The sequence below is a fragment of the Sapajus apella genome, unplaced genomic scaffold, assembly GCF_009761245.1.
Source record: "Sapajus apella isolate SASKATOON/1434 unplaced genomic scaffold, GSC_monkey_1.0 scaffold35, whole genome shotgun sequence".
Lineage (NCBI taxonomy): Eukaryota > Metazoa > Chordata > Mammalia > Primates > Cebidae > Sapajus > Sapajus apella.
In genome coordinates, this window is record NW_022436975.1 from 14,493,039 (window position 1) to 14,509,761 (window position 16,723).

At 35.5% G+C, this 16,723-nt stretch overlaps 1 pseudogene; it reads left to right on the plus strand.

Moving 5' to 3' along the window:
- The first annotated feature begins 2,234 nt into the window (after positions 1–2,234).
- Positions 2,235–2,823, plus strand: LOC116563391 (annotated as a pseudogene).
- Positions 2,824–16,723: the final 13,900 nt, after the last annotated feature.

Below are 16,723 nucleotides of genomic sequence, written 5' to 3' on the forward strand. Positions count from 1 at the left end.
GAGAGAGAGAGAGAGAACTACAGTACACATCTGATTCTACAGCATCAAATTAGAAATTTGGCAGTGAGGACCCACGTGACAGCAGAAAGACACCAAACACAGTTTTGGACCATCTAACTCTGCCCAGACAGGTCATTCAAGCCACGTCCCCCCCAATACACTCAAACACGGGTTTGTAAGGGAGCAGAAGAGGGAAACAGAAATCTTTGAGCTTTACATGGAAGAGTGAGCACTTACCCGAAGGAAGTTTTAAGTTATTGACTCTCCCCCTACCCCCGACTCACATATATTTCTCAACCAATAGGGCTTATAAAAGAGATCCAGTGAATTTAAAGACATTTTAAAAATCAAATCTGTGTCCACTTGAATTAGACATTTGGACTTGAGTTAAGTAGAATCCAAATTGTATGAATGACAAGAGTGGAAGGGCAAAAGGAGATGATATGTGAGGAAAGACCCTCCTAGTATTGTTCTGGCCAAGTATGTCCTTAAGCAATGTTCAGCTTCCTGGTGGACATTCTTGGAGGAAAATCTATAGGTGCTGCCACAAGAGCCATCTTAAAAACAAGTTCTAGATTATGGGAAATGAAGCCTAGTTGACTCCCACTGGCACATAGCAATCTTTCTTATTCAGATGGAACTCTGTCTAACTGGAGATGAGGATAAGGAGGAGATACTGCCTGGGATAGAGGATAGAACTGCTACTATAAGAATACAGAAAGAAGGCATTAATAGTTGTTGATGGGAGAAGGGACAGTACTTACTGAAGGGAGAAAATATTCTTTTGCCCTTTGAGCCAGTGCTCTGCTACTCCCTGAGAAAGCTCTTGGGACCAAGGGAGGCAGCTGAGACTGGGCTTTTTAAATATTTCCTACTGTTTGCCAAAGGAAAGATGAGACAACGTAAAAGGTAATCTGATTCAGATTGAAGGTTGTAGTGTAGATTCTCCCAGCTTCATGAATGTTTCTACTGGACTTCTCACATGATTCATTTAGAGGGTTCAAATGATCAGGAGGTTCTTTTCTCAAAGAAACCCGTTTCCCTCTAAAATGGCTTTTTAATGTTCACTAACAATCCAGTCTAAGGAGACAGTCTTTGCATGGTGTGTGGGACAGACGAAAAAAAAAAAAAAAAAAAAAAGACCATGCAAACTGAATCCATCATACAAAGCAATCTTAGTAACTAATGAGAAAAATTACAATTGTCCTCAGTTCTTAAAAACATTAAAACTCTCTTAATTTAGGTTGGAAGTATATGGCAAAATGAAAAAAAAAACTGGCTAAACTAATATTTATTTATAACACCATAATTTAAAACATCAGAAACATTGAGAACTGAATTCCGTTATATATTTGTAAAAAAAACTTATAAAAAATGATTTGAACAGTGTTTGCCTTCTTCTCATATAAGTTAAGATATAGCATGAGTATCTTTTCTATTCCTTGGTGACTTGTCACACTCTTTTCTAAGTTTGGATTGGCTTTCAGCAGTTTATCTTTTGTGCTTTTAATGTGAAATATTTCTGAGATTTCCTTTAATGTGAAGATTTTTCCTGGCATCACTTCCTCTATGACTTCTTCCTCTTTTTTTTTTTTTGTCACAAATGCTTTGCTTATTTATGTTGGTAAGTTGTTCACCTTCACTGAATTCCACTGGCTGTATATCTAGGCTCTCTTGAGTGGCTATAGTGTCAACATTCCCAGTCAGCTATGTCTAATGTGCTATGTATGTTTGATTTAAATTTTACTTCCATTGTTATCACTTTTAGTTGCTTCATTGCACTTTCATCTTTGTTGGCCAATTCTTTCTTTTGAGTATCTATTTTCATGAAATGTGACATGAGTTTATTTCCAAGAGACCAGGAAGCAACACACTACTCACTGTGTGAACCGAACCTCAGATACCCCTGGCCTGTCACCAACAGATTTTGAAACAAATGATGTGATTGTTCACTGATTATCAGTGCATCTGTTATTTACATGGATATTTGTATCTGCTTCATGCAATTGTTCTGTTAATAGATTGTATTGTGGTAAGTGAAATTTAAACTGTGTTGTTGGGAAACTGTTGTGATTTAACTAACCTGTGATAACTGAAATTCATGCATATTGGAACTGTGCAAAGTAAGAACTGCCTGAAAATAAAGCAATAGTTTCTTTTTTTTTTCCTTTAAAATGAAGCTTTTATACATAGCTATCCACATATGTACAAGCAGCTCTTAAGGCCAGAGGAAGATGGCTGCTGCCCTGGGGTTGTCCCCTAACGGCCGTGACACAGAAAACAGTCACTCCCTGGCCAAGGGGAAGGCTCCTTGTGGCCTTCCTGGGACACTGGGCACGTGGGAAAGGGACATCCTCCAGCCCCGAGGCTGACGAAGGGCAGATCCGCCTCAGGGACAGCTGAATCCAGAGGCTTCTGGAAATCACTGAAGGGTCAGAATTCTTCAGGCTGCAGGTGGAGGGAGGTGGATGCTCCAGATTCCAATACAGATTTTCACTGGACACAGTTATCAACCCCAACAATGGGGTATTTGAACAGGGTGGGGCAAGGGTGGTGGTTGACTCTGATAGCTTGGCCTTCGTGAAAGGGGCCCAGGTGGACTTGGTCCAAGAACTGATCTGAAGCTCATTTCAAGTACAGAACAATCCTCAAGCACAGCAAGGCTGCTCCTGTGGGTCATCCTTCTCTGTCAAACTTTGATGCGATGACAGGTGACCCTGAGATTGTCACCAGTTGTACCCATTTGAGGAATCTGGAATTAGTAGAATTCTGGAGGTTTCATTCTAATCATGCATGCCCCTCTTAATTTTATTTCCCTCAGTCCAGGAGTGTTGTGTTTTATTACTATTGTTTTCAGAATGTGGATTTTTACTTTTGGCTTAATTTTTCCCTCTGACCCGCCTCCGTGCTAAAGCTGAGCCTCCAGATTTAATCACTGGTTACTCCACATTTAATCACTGGTTGAAACTCCATGTAATCTGTAGAGCCTCTATGGCTCTAAAATTTGGAATTAACTTCTCTGGCCTTAAGAGCTGCTTGTACATATGTGGATAGCTATGTGTAAAAGCAATAGTTTCTATACTTTCAAATTCCTGGAGGCTTAGAACTTCAGGGTGACTCAATTTCTATCTTTTTTTCTTAAATTGAAATAAACTTTACATACAGTAAATGCACAGTTCTTAAGAGTACAATTAGATAAATACACCAATTATATTTATTGCGTGTAACTGTTACCTGAATTCCATTCATTTATTGACTTCTCTATATGAATGTTTTTCTTCTGACATCTGTACAAATCACAATGAGACACTCTAATTTGGGTATTATTACATAAAAAGTCTGTATATTATCCCATGTGGGGTTTGATAAACTTGGGGAGCCTTTTTATTTGGGCCAGATCACTCAGCAACAGCTGCAGTGTTTGAGCCATGAAATCTTAAGAAGAAATGTTGCATTCTTATGATTAGATTTTTTGAAAATTGTCACTCCTTAAGATTCCTTTCTTGAAATGTGGTTCATTGGGGTTCCAAAAATAAGGATCTAGATGAATTAGCTTTCCCGATAGGTTTTAATATTATCTCAGTTTTATCGGCAATGTTTGTTTACCCATGATTTCAAACCTTTTGTTTTAAGGACAAAATAACAGAGTTAAACAAAGGTGAGCAAACCACTGCCATCCTGTTTATTCTCAGGACTACCTGGTGTTTGGTCTCATAGGAAAATCCAGAAGCCTTTCCTGGAGAAGCTGCTCTTGGTTTACATAAGCTGCTTGATGTCTGACTTGATATTAATAATCTGAGTTGTTATGTATTGTGGGCTTTCCATGGTGGAGATAATTATCTCTGGATAGTGAAATGACTGGATTGGGGGCATGCTCTATGGGCCACTTCTGGGACACATTGCAGAGAAGAGGATTGTGTCACTGAAACTCTTCTCCTTTGGTAAATTGAATTAATCTGAATGAATAATTCTTCACTAAAAGAAATGGATCCTGCTGAATGAAAGCACATAATGGAGCCCTAGGGGTGACCTGAGAAACAGAACTATAAATCACCTCTTCTGTGCTTACTGCCATGCTTGGGAAGGATTCTTTGGACTAGGCAGAAAGTGATCCATTTTCTCTCAGATTATACTCAACCTGTGGCCTATTTGTACTCCTGATTATACTATTGGGAGAAAAGGTTTAAAAAGAACAAAATTGTTGGAGAGATTTTTGAATTTTGATGATAATTATTTGGTGTCCCAGGATCTACTGAATATCTTAAGAGAGGAACTGTGTCTTCCACTTCACAAGTTCTAATATTTGACTTGATAAAGAATAATGGCAAGTTAAAAACTACATTGTTGAAATTACTAGTGCAACGCTAAAGAGGGAACTCAGGAGTTGCTGCCTGAGCTCTTATTATATTTAAATTATAAGAGTATCATTTCTTCTAAAAATATAAAATAAAATCTTGAGGTTAGACGTGTTTGACACTCAGAACTGGGAGTAAATGTAGATTCTGGGATTGTGTTTCTTAGAGGTGAATAGAGTGAATGAGGTGCTGGAATAACTGTAGATTCTGGGGTTGTGTTTCTCATGGGTGAATGTACTGAGTGAGGTACTGGGAATCCATATCTTGGTTAGCATTTGGAATAATTATCTTTATTATTGCTAATGTTGTTGTAGTAATATATGCCCATAGAAAAATTTGAAACAATGCAAAAAGCATGAAATGAAAAATGTCCTATGATATTACTTAACTGCAGTCCCACTTTTTAGATATAATCACTTTTCACAGTTTCTAGTGTTAATTCTTCTGGTTTAAATCTTAAGTCTTTTTCTGTATTTAGCAAATTTAAACAACATCTGTTTAGAACACAGTATCAAAAGGAGACATTAACTTAATTAATTCTGTCACCCTTACACCTTTCTCCCTACCCATAATTTTTAATAAACATACTATTATTTATTCTTGTGCACTTATAACTTTAAATATTATCCTTCAAACTATTTCTTAATTAACTTCAGATAATTATCTTTCATTTTCTCTATGTAAAGTGAGAGAAATTTCTATATTTGTATTTATAAATTTTCAAGGGTTTTAATGTTTTTCTTCAATATTATAAATATAGTTAAGAATTCTATTTTGTCTTTAGGTTACTTTTAAACACTGAGGACCCACTATTCAGTGACCAATAAAGCAGTAAGCCATCACTCATAGAAAAGGAAATGTGTTCCTGTGGCTTCAAAATTTTGTCATTTTCCCACTAAGTTCCTTTTGCGTGTGTGTGCGATACATTCAGCTGTCAGTGTTTTTGAGTTACTGACTTGAATATTGTTCAATTATCTCCTGTAGTAACTTTTTTTACATAAAATATATCTGTGAAAAAGTTTCAAAATTTTTACATGTCTGAAATGCATTTATTTTGTGCTCACATGTTATTAGCAGTTTAATTATGTGAAGAGTTTTAGGGTCATATTGATTTCTCCTCCTCGGAACTTTGAAGACATTGCTCCATTACTTTTCAACATGCACTATTTTGAATGAAATATGTGATAGTAATATGACTATTTGTTATTTTCGTTTTCTCTTTGTAGATGCTTCTAGAATTTTCTCTGTATCCTTGTTCTTAGATTTTACTGGAATCTGTCTAGGTATAAGGTTTTCTCAATAATCTTTCTGATACCATTTATTCTAGTAATTTTCTTCACCTCTAAAATATTTTCTTTGACTACTTTGATTACTTCCCTCATATGATTTTCCTGTAGTTTCTTCTGTTTTAACTTATCTTATATGACAGTCACATTTCTCTATTTTTTAAAATCTTTTTGACTTTTTTGCTAAAATGTTAGGAGAGTACCTTAAGTATTTATCCCAACAATTCTATTGATTTTTTCCAATAATATTTTTACTTTATACATTTTTTTTGTTTTTTTGATTGATATACTTTTTGTTTTATAGACGGCAGCCTGGTTTTCTGGGTATCATAATTTTCATTCATTAATTAATTTATCTAATATTAGAGTTTTTAAAAAGTTGTCTTCCATTCCCCCAAATAATCCTGTTTTACTTAAACTTATTCAGTCTCCTTATCTTTTCTGTTTTATTTTTTTTTTATTTTTTATTTATTTTATTTTTTATTTTTTTTTGGTAGTTTGATAGTTGCTACAATATTCTTTTTTTTTCCCATTTATTTATTTTATTGCATTTTAGTTTTGGGGTACATGTGAAGAACATGCAAAATTGTTGCATAGGAACACACGTGGCAGTGTGATTTGCTGCCTTCCTCCCCATCACCTACATCTGGCATTTCTCCCCTTGCTATCTCTCCCCAGCTTCCCACCCCCCACCGTCCCTCCCCTATTTACCCCCAACTGACCCCAGTGTGTAGTGCTCCCCTCCCTGTGTCCATGTGTTCTCATTGTTCAACACCCGCCTATGAGTGAGAACATGCGGTGTTTGTTCTTCTGCTCTTCTGTCAGTTTGCTGAGAATGATGGTTTCCAGGTTCATCCATGTCCCTACAAAGGACCCAAACTCATCGTTTTTGATGGCTGCATAATATTCCATGGTGTATATGTGCCACATTTTCCCTATCCAGTCTATCGTCGATGGGCATTTTCTGTTTTCTTTCACATTGTTGATACTTCTCAAATGCTGAGCAACTTCTTATTAATTCATTTTAGAATTTCTTATAAGGGACTACATTGATTACTATAGGTAATTGGTGTTGATTTCTTCTGCCATTACACAGGTCATTTTCCTCAACAGATATCTGCTCCAAATGGAAAGTTGGTTTTGGGCTTCATGAATCTGGTTAAGGCATGTCAATTGGCAAACTTTGTTTCTGGCTTGGCAAGCAGAGATGGCAGGCAGGTACCTCTGCTCTCTCAGGGTTTAAATGAGAGAAAGTTTACTTTGGTCTGTAACATTTATGCTAAGAAATATTTTTATTCCACTTATTTGGAGCACATTTTTTTTTTTTCACTTATTCTTTCTTTTTTCAGCCCTTCTACAGAAATTTTCTCTATTTCTCCTATCCACACCAAGCCTTCAGTTTTCCTGGGAATGATGGCTCTCACATCTCTGAGGAAAACACATGGATTAGGTAAACCTTCATAAAGTACAACAAAGGAGTTTACTTTGGTTTGAGGAGAACTTCTTGAACTTTGTAGTCTCCAAATATTTTTCAGATTTTAGTAATGTAAATAGTGGATGTTCACTTGGAATAGCTGATTGAAGATCTCAAATAAAGCAAAATTCCTCTTGAAGACTTACAGCTCCCTGGATTTTTAAGTGGTTAGTTTGCAAACTATAGGCTCTCTCTTTTTCCATCTGGATGGGCTCATAGATTATTAGTAGTTTTTAAAAAGTAATAGACTTCATTCTATGTTATAGACCCATTATTCAATCCTTATCAAGATATTCTCTATTTCACCTGATAAGTCCAGTGATTAATCTGTTCAGTTTTTAAAAAGTATTCTTCTACCTTGCCCTTCATTATAAGTCCATTGGTTAACCATGCATGTCTTCTGAATGATGTTAGTTTCCTTCCAAACTAATTTTAAATGTGTGCTTCTTGGGCCAATGTTCTACATGATGAACATCTTGGCTTTAGGTTTTACTCATCTAATATTGACAATTTTCACCCATGACTTTACATCATAACTTTGTGAATAAAAGTACTTAACATTTTTTGATATTTTATTGGCCTTTGACCCAGAGGCAGTTCCCAGTTATTAACCAAGTCAAAAGTAGACAAACTTTTTCTTAAAGGAATGTAGAATAAATATTTTAGTCTCACTCTCATAAGGCCTGTATTGTAGCCACTCAGATCTTCCACTGGAACATAAAAACAGCATGGATAAAACATAAACAAATGGGTGTGGTTGTGTTTCAAAAAATATTTATTTAAGCGTCTGACCTGTGGACTGTAGGTTTTCAACTTCTAAGCTAAGACATATAAAACCAATATAAAGAACTCATTACTGAGATTCACAAAGAAACTGCATTCTAAAACCTCCCCACAAAATGAGATAGTTGATGCCTACTCCTGGTTTGCTAATAGGCTCACTGAAAACATGCTAGTGGATAACAGGCATATATTTTCCTCTTTGTTGTCCTGGTATCATAATGACTTAAAACTGCTTTTGGAGTAAATAGATTCACACTATTTAGAATCGAAAGATAAATATTTTTCTTTACATCAATAATATGAGTTTTCTGTCTCAAGTTACAATTGATTTTGCTATCAAGCTGTCTTAAAAGATGAATCTGCATCATTTAACAAATCTAGATCCCAAATGATCATTTTTGGCAAATGTCTTTCAACATTTAATTGACTTATATTCAATTATCTTTTCTCAAATCATTTATTTTCATGAAGATGTATTTTCAACCAATGTATTTTTAAGAGTTCTCTAAGAAATTACATTGTTCAAACTGTGAAGGCTGAGAGGTTCTATATTGTTTGCAGTGTTTACAAGATATTGTGATTTAGGATATGCTCTATGACACGGGATTCTCAGATCTTTATTCCCTACTTGTCCTTGCCTCAGGATAAACCCAGAACTGTTTCCTTAGGAAACCATGGCTTTCCTTCTCAGGTACTACCTTTACGCATTTCTGTTCAGAGATAAATAGTCTGATATTCAGGAACATATCCTGGTGGAACTCATTTGTTTTCCTGTGGTATGGGAGAAGTGAAAGATGAAATCCCATTCTCTACTTAGTTGATCACCAACACATATACGTTCTGTCCTTTCTCAATGTTAGATAATTTGAAATTGAGTTTTCTGCTTTGAAATTTTGACAGCTCAAATGTAGAAAAATACAATTCATGGAATATTTCTGAATTGAAATTAATATATTCTTTTTATTAAAAAAAATTTTTTTACCCTGTCTTATGGTGTAGAATAGATTGAAAAAAAAACAAAACTGTCAGAGGCCTGGTGTTCCACAGGAACTGTCACGGTAGAGCGATGGTAAGGGGCATGATGGGTCTGTTGATGAGTGGGTTCTCTGAACTCCCCAGCCAGGAGTCAAACAGATCAGCTCCACACACAATTTCACACGAATAAAAATGTCTACTGCTAAAAAGTTTGAGAACCATTGACCTAGAGACAGTCTAATCCTGGCCTCTTAGCTGTCAGAGAGCTGTGTAATAAGATTACAGTCTTGGGATCTTTCATGTAATTGCTCTTAAGGAATTGTGTCTTGATGTCATTACTTTGGCTTTTTGTTGAGCTTTCTTACAAAGCAACAGTTAAATGAAGCTCACTAGTCTATTCCTGGTGAGTCTATCACTGAGGACCTTGTTTTCCATGATGCATGTAATATCCTTCTATGAAGATCTATTAAAGATTTTCCCTCTTGAACCAAGACACTGGGGCCCTTCTATTCAATTGATTTTATTTAATTTCATGGACATTATGCATTTCACAACTATTAATTAATTAGCCATTAGGTATGTTCTGAATTTGGACCTCTCCCCTGGAAACTAATTGCCTGCAGTTTTACACAGTTGGTTTATACATGATGTTTTCTAATTTCTTTCATTTATTAATTGTGTGTCTCCATGCCTCTGTTTACTTTTATCTGGATGGTTGTATGTATTTCTTTGAATTTATTTAAATCCATTTGGATGAAATGAGTCTGTCACACAGGATTCTCTGTTACGAGGGATAGAAAATTCAATCCAAGGTGGCTTAAAATAAAGGGAGCTTATTCTGCTATGTAATAACAAGAAAAATCCAGGAATAGGCCTGGCTTCAAATATTGCTTGACGAACAGTTTATGTAAATGTCACAAAGATCAGATTTCTCTCAAGCGTTCAGTGCAGCCTTCTGCTATATTAGTTTTATTCTCAGACAAATTATCCTGTTATTTGACAACAATAAGATTTTTATAAGAGTTCCAGTTTGGATTGTCTGCCTTCCTGAAAGTGGCTTCTAACGTCCTAGAATTAAGTCCTATTTGGTATGATTCAATGGATTTTGGTGATGTGCCCATTGCTGACCAATACTTGAGGTCTGCAAGTAGAACATGCTGTTTCTAGTCCTAGGTCACATTGTAGACCCTGGCCATGCGGATGGTATCAGCAGCCTACAAGGAGGCACAGATGGGTGGTTTTCTCAAATCCAAAGCAGATATGCTTTACACAAGAAAAGAAGTAATTTTAGGAGCAAAACAAGAAAAAAAAAACTGTCCATTTGTTGGGATATAATTAAAAATGTAATGATAGTGAGTTATTTTTCAGCACTCTAAAAACAAAGGCATTGAATTATTCTCCATGGTCTCTGGAATGGTAATTTGTAGGGAATAACCATAAAATAATGGAACTAGTTTTTTAACAAACATGAAAGAATTTATATATTCAAGTGAGAATAGCATTTCAAGGTCATTACCTTTGGGATCTATACACATAATGATAATAACTACCACTAATTGAATGTCTGCTCTTCCAGGAATTTCAGGAATGTAGCTAAGAGAAAATAACATTACTTTAAATGCTGACCACCAAATTCTTCTCAGAAACAGTCTCTCTGGGCATAACAAGAATGTCCTTGGGAGTGAAAATAAGAGGTAATTAAACTGATTTTTGAAAAAAAAATGCAAGAAAATTTTGGTGTTTTGGAGCAGAGAGGGAGATATGAGGAAAATGTTGGGTGTGAGAGGAAGCCATTTTAGTAGGAAAGTTGGCTGGGAGCAGAAAACAGCCCTCAGTGTTTTTAGTATTTACTTTAAAGTCTGTTAGTATTCTGTTACTGTCTACTAGGCATGAAGGCTTGAGTGAGTGCTGGTGCTTTGGGGAAATCAGACAAAAAAGGGCCTGGGCTTCCTGTGGGGTGGTACAGTTAGAGAAAAGAGAAAGATACAAGAGGAAGGATGTGAAAAAGATAAAAGGTTTAGCAGAAATAATAATTTAGAAGGAGAGATGACCATGGAAGTGGGACTCAATAGAACCTTTGGAACTGAACTTTCCAGAGGTTGCAGCATGAAACGGAAAAGATGATCTCAGCTGACATCTTGATTGGAAATATGTCATTGCAAATTTCCCCAATAATCCTGTGTTAGTATCCATATTTGCTGATGTGTAAACTTAGATTCTGAGAGATCAAGTGACTGGCCCAAGGTCACACTGCATAAACTGGCACAGTTAGAATTTAATTCCAGGTCTGATTCTAAAACACATGTTCTTCTTCATGCTACAATATTTGCCCATATTTCATCTTTATTTAAAACTGTTTTGTGTGCTCATCATTTAGATTTGACCTGAGTTATTTGATGTTTATAATAAACTATATAACTGCCACTGAACCGAAACACTTATATTTACCTGCTCTTCTGAAAGGAAGATTAACATAGAATGCCAATTAAAATCAAATAAATACTTGTTGAACATCAAATCATAATAAGATAAATTAGTTAAGTTAAACAGTATTTCACACCATGTTAAAATAGCCTTAAGGTAGTTAAGAAAGAAAATTTTCAGGAAAAAATTGAAATCCTGGCTCATACAGATATAAATATTTAAAAATAAACATGTTACAGAATTTATTGTAGTCATTCGATGAAGTATCATGGCCAATGTTATAACTGGTTGAAAAGAAAGGTAAAAAAGCACAGATGTATTTGGAATAAAGGAATTGAATTGCAAGTAGAGACAAAACTAGTTTTCTGCTGAAGAGAAAGGAAACCAACAAAACTCTGCTGGACAAGACATCATTTGTGCACTTTTCAACTTACAAAGACTTGTAAAATAGCTTGAAGAAAATGAATGGCTAGAGTCTGATATCCCAGAAGGACGTACTGTGTATAGATCTGCATAGTGTTCTATTTAAAAACAATTTTTTTTACTGAGATAGAAATACTTAAAGCTTTTGCTAAAGTGTCCTCTCTTTTAGGAGGAGCATGTTGAGATACGTTTGAGGCACATATTGAGGCATGTTTACTCTTTGTCTGTCCCATATCTGTGCTTTCTCATGGCTGACCAACCCTCCTTTCATTTGCACGTTCTTTCTTTTTCTTTTTTTTTTAAATTATTCTCTAAGTTCTGGGGTACATGTGCAGAAGGTGCAGGTTTGTTACATAGGTATACATATGCCACTATGGTTTGCTGCATCCATCACCCCGTCATCTGCATTACGTATTTCTCATATGCACATTATTTATTAAAAATACAAACATACTAAGTCTTGTTTTAATCAAGTCTTGCAGAGCTTGTGAGTCATCGTGTTCCATATGTCTCTATAATTTTGGACTAGTAAACATTACTTGACAGCCCTTAATCTATTAATATTTGGTACTGGATTTGAATGACAAGAGCTCAAACAGTGAGGTCAGATGACTTCATCTGAATATTGTATACTGAATTTTTGGACAGTAAGTAATGAGATTTTGGAGAGGTGGGGGAAACCAATTCTAAATCAAAATGTTTATCTAGATTTATTCATATAATGCAAGTTTGGAAACAAAGGGCTTACATGTTGACCTTACAGTTTAATGTCAGAGAATGATGAGAACCATCATATGTACTTTTATTTCCAAACTTTTGTACCTTTTAAGGAGTATCTACATAAGTTTTGGCTGATAATATGTAATGAATGGTATGAATAAGAATAAGAATGATTTCTCAGAGTCATTGCTGGAGGAAGTTATGGGGTTTGAGATAAAGAATGACCACAAAGGTCGATGCGATATTCAGCACACTTTCTGACATGGTCCTTATAAACTAGATGCTGAAAGGGCATCAACAGCAGCTGCTAAGCCTGTTACACAAGAGAAGAATGTGTGAAAATAACATATTGAGGACATCAAGACCTGAGTTCTCAGGGACATGCGTGGAGTGTAGGCAGGAGCCCTGCAGATCATGGGGTAAAAGCACTAGAGCAATAGTGGGAGGTCGGGATGTACCAGATAGATTAGATTAGGTGAGCCTTTGGAAACGAAGTCAAGAGAACTGAGTTGATCTCATGAACGTGGGGATTTAAGACCATGAGTTACATCACACAATAGTAATGCTCTTCAATTTATGTATGATAAAGGATTGGGCCCTTGGACTTTTGAGAGTTCCAGAGTCCTCATTTGAAGGAATAAGGCCTTTGAAGTGCAAGAGTCATGGCAAGGAATCTGTGTCCTGAGACCCATGTGACATCGGTATAGCCTGACTTGCAGGATCCAGGGTATGAGGAGACTCGAGTTCTACAGGGCTTTGAGGACAACAAAACTTTTGGCAAGGTAAAATTAATTTCATTAAATGTAATGACCATTTTTAAAAACATAATTCCATTCTTAAAGGTTGAGGATTTGCCACTATCAAGGATGCATATGAAGAGTATATTAGAACATATTACAATAAGGATATAGCCTTACAAGTTGACTGCTTTGAAGTACCTAAAAGTCTTATGTATAGATTTGTAAAATTCATTTGCGTTATTTTATATCTTTTTGTGCATGCGTTATAATTTTTTGTGCATAGTATATTATCTATTGATGATCTACAGTAAAAATTAAACTAATGCATTTTAAGATTTGTTTGTTATAAAATCCTTTCATCAAAAGATACCTTTGTATAAATAGCATTTATCTTAATGTAGCATTACAAGATATTATAACCAAAAGGAAATCCTTCCTCAAATCTCTCTTATCACTTTAAAATAAAGGTTTAAACAAAAGACATTGACCTGCTCTTGTAAAAACTGCCTTGGAGAATCAAGGTATCTGATTTGTAGAACTGACTATATAATAGCTTCTCCAAAGCCATTGTATCCTGTCAGGCATGTACTTCTTCAGGGACTTATGAGGATGCACATGACAAATTCTGATTGTTTAAATATGTGCTCAGTAAATTTCTCAGATGTCTTTGCTGGATTGGAAATAGTGTGTACCCTGACATTACATTCTGTGTAATATGTTATCAATTTTCTATGATAATTTATCATGACATAGGCTTGGGCATATTCATGGTCTTCTGTGCCAGTGAGTTCCCAAACCTGGGACAGTGAAAAAATAATACTTTACATAGCCTTTTTGCAGATTCATTTTGTACAGTCAAATAATTTCTTTTGATCTTTTTTAAACATATTAACTTTACATTTCTTAGTCTTCTTTGATAAAAAGTCGTGAAGCATTAGTTCAGCAACTCAGTGGTGTCATAAAGAACTCAAAGTTGTTTTGTTTTTTGTCCTTTTGGTCTGTTCTTACCTACTGGCATGGCACTAGGCATCACACACTTGTAGAAATATTCCAAGCTGTGAGAAAGGTGTAGGAGTATGATCTTTTCTCCTTATGAGATGCTATCATTTTATTCAGGGATGGAAGTCCATACTGACTTTCCTGTAAAGTTTATTGGCCAGAACTGGGTCACGTGCCTACTTCTTAGCCATTGACTGGTGTAGGCCATCATAGAATGCAGGAGGGGCCATTTTTTGGAGTAAGATTATAGAAACTCTTCTGGCACTAGAATACAAAATTCAGAACTCTCCTAGCAGGAAAGACATGGGAAAGGTGACAATATTTGTCGGATGTGTAATGGATAATGTTTGCTATCATGCTGATGTAGGTCCATGAGGAGGGGGTCACGGGGAAAATAAGGCTGTGGGAAGATTTGTTGTCAGAGTACAGGTAGAGCACATTGTAGAAGGATAATTTAGAGGCAATGAGTCAAGTCAGAGGGAGAACTTAGGTATAAAGGCAAAGTAATCAGTGCCCATATTTGGCCATAGTGGTGGGAATAAAGAAAAAGGAAACAATACAATATTTTAGGAAAAGATTATCTGCATAGGAGAAAAAGAGTGAATATATATGGAAAAGACAAGTCAACTAATACATGATGTTTAAGAAAAATTTGAACACCTAATTGTCTACCAAGGAAAATTGTCTTAGGTGGGAGAAATCTGTAAGTATGTGGTCCCTTACTATAGTGGGATTTCAGCAGATCTGTGAGGGAGTTTAGAGAAAAGCAAAACAAAATAATTCTAGCATTAATGTTACATTCCTCAGAATATATATATTACCTTTTATGTCTATTTTAAAATAAAAACACTTCTTAAAGGGGAGAATACTGGAAGAATGAATAACTTGTGGTGACTGGGAATCAGAAAAGTCAAGGAGGAATTGGAAGGAGCCCAAGGAGGAGGTAGGGAGAGCTTTCCAGCTTGGCTGAGGGATCCCCGTATTCAGGCCCATTCTTTCTTTCTGATGTCCCATTTATGTGGCTCACCTGCCTACATTCAGCATATTCACCAAATAATTTTCAGCATTCCACTTACATAATGTGAATCCAGCTCAAGGAGAATATGCTTGGACAGTTTAATAATAATAATAAAATCTTGATGAGAACAGGTATTTTTTTAAAGACAGAAAAAAAGAAAACCCCAAATCTCTGATGTTGTAATTGGGTTTAGCTAAATGAGACTGGAATCTCAGGAGAAAATTAGAGACAAGCCTGGGATAAAATCAAAAATAGCATTTGTCATAAATCTGGTAAACAGCCTCTCTGCATCATTGGGAGGAAAATACACACTAAAAAACCTGTTATGGTTTTAGACATTTTTTAGAAGGTTATTTTAATTTAATTAATGAAAAATCATAGGTTAATTGCTTCCAGCTTTAATATGAGGGTATTATGCATGCAGGCATATTTTATTTATATCTCGACTGTTTGATGTACACAATCAATTCAAAAAGGGATAATGAAGAGGTGTTCTGTCCTGTGTAGAATAATAATTAGGGACTCTAGTACAGAATATTTTTTATTAATTGTGCAGCTCAGTAAACATGTTTGACATAATGCTGAGAAATGCATTTGTCAAATTTCACCAATATTTTTTCCAGCCCTTTCCTTTTGCTGTTCTAGCTTTATTCAGAACTGTTTTCATACTGACCCCTTTTTTTCCTAGCTGAGAGACCCCCAAAGCCCTAAAAATTTGATTTAGAGACTGAGGGCCACCTGCTAAGTTAGTTGTTTTATGAAATATAGGAAATCATATTGGACATCTGGCTGCTGTTCTCAAAAAGATTCACCTACATTGTTAGGGAAATGGGAATCTGCTTTTTTATTTTTTCATGGATTGGTAGAGACCACATCAGTCTATAATGCGGAATAAATTATGTTAGTAAAATCTTTATGGGCTTTTGATTATTATATAATTTGTTGGTCTTTTTCACATGTCATCCTGGCTTTTGGAAACGTTATTTTCTTTACTAAGAATTTGGATATATCAAGTCTTTTTCTCCCTGTGAAATAATCACGGATCCCTCTTTATCCCAAATACAAACTATGTATCAAGAATTGTTGAATAAGCTTTAGTTGATAACTATTCTGTATTGCTTTGGACATTAGCCAATTTAACAGAACATTTTGTTCAATCTTGGGAAGCAATTTGAACTCAAATGTTCTCTTAAACATCTAGTGCATATTGATTGAAAAAGTACACCTTTTTTGTGGATAATAAACATGTCTAAAAATTTATAGAATGTTCTTTCTTATCAATCTGTATAGCCAGGAGAAAATTTCAAGAACTTGGAATATAGTGCCAAAAATATGCATGTCTTGGCTCCTTTTCCTGCTTTGACATTTGCCCCTTCTGGAAAACATTTTTTACTTTTCTATTTACTTCCAAATCTGTCACCTCATTCTTTTCCTATAGCTAATTTTTCTACATTTCTTCTCTCCAAGCTTTCCATACGGGTATCTCAGCAGGTATATCTTTCTTAAGCCAATTGTTTCTAATTGCC